Here is a 3,280-nt window from a genome sequence, read left to right as displayed (position 1 = left end):
GCTGTGTGTCGTGTTGATCATTTGTCTTTTTGATTGCGGTCGTTAGCCTGAGCTGTGGACGTAATATCAAATTGATATGTGTGCAACTTGCATCGGAAAGTATGCTCGCATGGCGTCCTGCTCTGGTGTGTTTCCATTCACATTGGCAAGACTGGGGGAGGAGGGGAGGGGGGGGGTGCTCGGTGACTCCCCTTCTCTATGGATGGAGCAAGAGCTGAAGTTCTGTAAATAAACAGAGAGGCACACACACACACACACACACACTTGAATGCGTACCTCACTTCGAAGGAAACTCAACTCCAGAGTGAGGTCCAAAGCAGGAAACTCCTTACCCCACCCCACCCCCCTGTCTCACCTACAGTCTCCACTCCTCTCGTCTCCCCACCCTCTAACCAAACAGGCTAGCTCCATCCATCCTGGATGTTCTGCCGTTTTGTGATCATCATCCCATTCCTGTCCCATCCTTCAGTTTCCATTATGCAGAAATGACAGTAAAATAAACCACAGACAGAATGTGGATCCAGATGTTTGGTCCTGAGATAGATTCAGATACAAGATCAGAGTCCATGTGAAACTCTAGTCCCATTTATCAATTTATCATTTTAGAAAATTGCTAGATTGATTGAAATGTGCTCGTCTACCGTCTGCAGATGGTTGTCTGTCACTCTTGATCTGCGTCTTTCTCCCTTACTGCTCATAACAGGTCCAAGATTTTGAACAACTTCAGGGGCTCAATGGGCTAAACACAAGAAAAGTCTTTATTTATTTATTTTCAGTGTTAACCACAGCTTCTGAAGCCAAGAAATGACAAAAACACAGATGGAAGTGTAACTAAAGCGTCCCTGTGTTGCGTTATGTGACTATCTAGGCAGAAATCCACACCATACTTTATAAATGTAATATTTCAGTCGAGCAGAAGAATGAAGAACGGAGATGTTCTTTTGGATGCCGTCACTTTGTAGAAGGATGGACCATGAAGGATCTGACTGTGTCTTGGAGGTGTGACGATAGACTGAATGCAGTCTACTCTCTTTGACATGTCTATGAGGACAGTTTTGTCTCCAGCAATGAGGTTATGTTATTGCTGGCATTGTTTTGTTTGTCTGTCTGTCTCTTAGCAGGATAATGTTTTATTTGGAGAGATATTACCCAAGGAGCAATCCATTAAATTTTGGTGATGATCCAGATCATCATCCAGATCCAGAGGTTTTTAAAAAGGATTCTTTATTATTGCTGTAGGGGCAATTACAATATTTTTGGATATATCCTACTATGATAGAACCTAAACAAGACCGGTTCATAAGATCTAGCTCACATCAAAGCTTGATTTGGATCAAACTGGATAGCAGATCTGGTGATCCAGTGTTCACATTTATCAGACGGAAAAATTGATATACAGCTGGATGAGAAATATAGTTAAATGTAGTTTTTCTGGAATAAATACATTTACTTTCCATACGTTCCCATACAATTTACAATATGTCATGTTATTTAAGTGATAGTATTAAGTTTGTGCCTGTATAACCATGATATCAACCAGTGGTTAAACAATAGCTTTCAACAACACCTTCATATTTTTTGGTCTTCTGTGTTCCTCTGATGTTGCAGTGCATCTGACTCTGTTAGCTCCTCTGTTTTGTCTCAATATTCCACCTTAATAAATGGGTATTTAGGAAAAAACAATTTTGGTTTTATCCTTGCTTTTGCTGTCACATATAACTACAATGAAGTGGATGAAGAGGGAGTTATTTAAATTGTTGTCTCTTTCCTACATCTGTATAAAATACTCTTCAGTTGTTTTTGAGACACCTCATAAGTGTTATAAGAGACATAAGAGACAAACTGAGCTCTGGAGAATCACTTGACTGGAGGAAAACTGCTGAAAAAGAACAAAGTCGTTTTGGCCAAATAGTGTCCATTCTTTCCCCTCCATATCTTCCAGACACTCACACATAAATCCATGAAAACACAAACCACCCAGCGGCAGATGACGGGCTTTACCAATCACGCTTTCATAAGTTGCCAATGCGGCATCATTGGCTTTAGATGAAGCCTTATTACCACTGCGCTTCAAAGCTCAAAAACACTATTTTACAGCATGGGGTCTGTGTGTGTGCATGTGTGTGGGTCTGTTTCCTAAATCTCCTCTTTTCCCTCATGTACTTTTTTTTTTTATTCTTGCCACATTCATGGCTTTCCATTATAATGATGACTTATTTCCGTTTTTTTATTTCTTTTTTCCCTCCATCTCGTTTCCCTCAGCGAACGCATGTGTGAATTTTTTGAATGTATCTGTGAACACTCTCGCATGCTTGTCTGTGAGTGTGTGTGTGTGTGTGTGTGTGTGTGTGTGTGTGTGGGTCACCATGTAAGAACTCCCCCAACCCCTGTCCCCACCCAACGCCCCTGAAAACCACAAAAAATGTGGCAAGAAATCTGTGTGGACCACGATCATAAATATTCAGAGGTGAAGGTCTGATCTCCTTCTCTCTCTCTACGCTGAATGTCTTTTCTCTGAGTGAAACCAGCTGTCGTCTGAAGAGACACCGCTCCCTCTGGAGCTGACAACATGCGTGACAATGACCACACCTCCGCTTTCACATCTGTCATCCTTCAATCTCTCCATCTTTCCATTCTTACATTTTTCCATCTAAGTAAAAAAAAACAAAAAAACAACTTGTTATGTCATCCTATAGTAAATGTCTTTTTCTCATTTGTGACCGTTCAAACTTGAAACCCGCAAATCAGATCCAATCAGATTCAGGATACAATGGATAGTTTCCCAGACACAAATACTCACTGTTGACGACGTTAATGACTGCTGTTGAACAAAATTGGTATTCATTGTTCCTTTGTTGGTCTATTTTATTGTAGAAACAAACTTTATTGGGTCAGTGAGTGATTGAAAATGAGTAAGAAGTAGAGGGTAATTTAAAACCAGTGTGGTCCCTGATAGGAGTATTGTGCAGCACAAGCCTGGTCCTAATCCACCCCTCAGTTTTGTGTTTGATTGGGTACTGTTGAAAATGGGGATGAATCTGCCTCTTCAAAGCCAGTAACTTAAGAGGAATGTGTGTGTGTGTGTGTGTGTGTGTGTGTGTGTGTGTGTGTGTGTGTGTGTGTGTGTGTGTGTGTGTGTGTGTGTGTGTGTGTGTGTGTGTGTGGGCGCGCGCACACACACACAAAAGGAGCCCGTGTATTCAGGTAATCACAAAAGTTGATTGTGTGCAGATGAATGAATATAGATAATGCACTTAAATTTTCTGTACATGTGGTTTCT

Source organism: Antennarius striatus, chromosome 21 (assembly GCF_040054535.1).
Source record: "Antennarius striatus isolate MH-2024 chromosome 21, ASM4005453v1, whole genome shotgun sequence".
NCBI classification, from domain to species: domain Eukaryota; kingdom Metazoa; phylum Chordata; class Actinopteri; order Lophiiformes; family Antennariidae; genus Antennarius; species Antennarius striatus.
The sequence above is the reverse complement of the archived record's forward strand: the minus strand, read 5'-3'. Positions refer to the sequence as shown.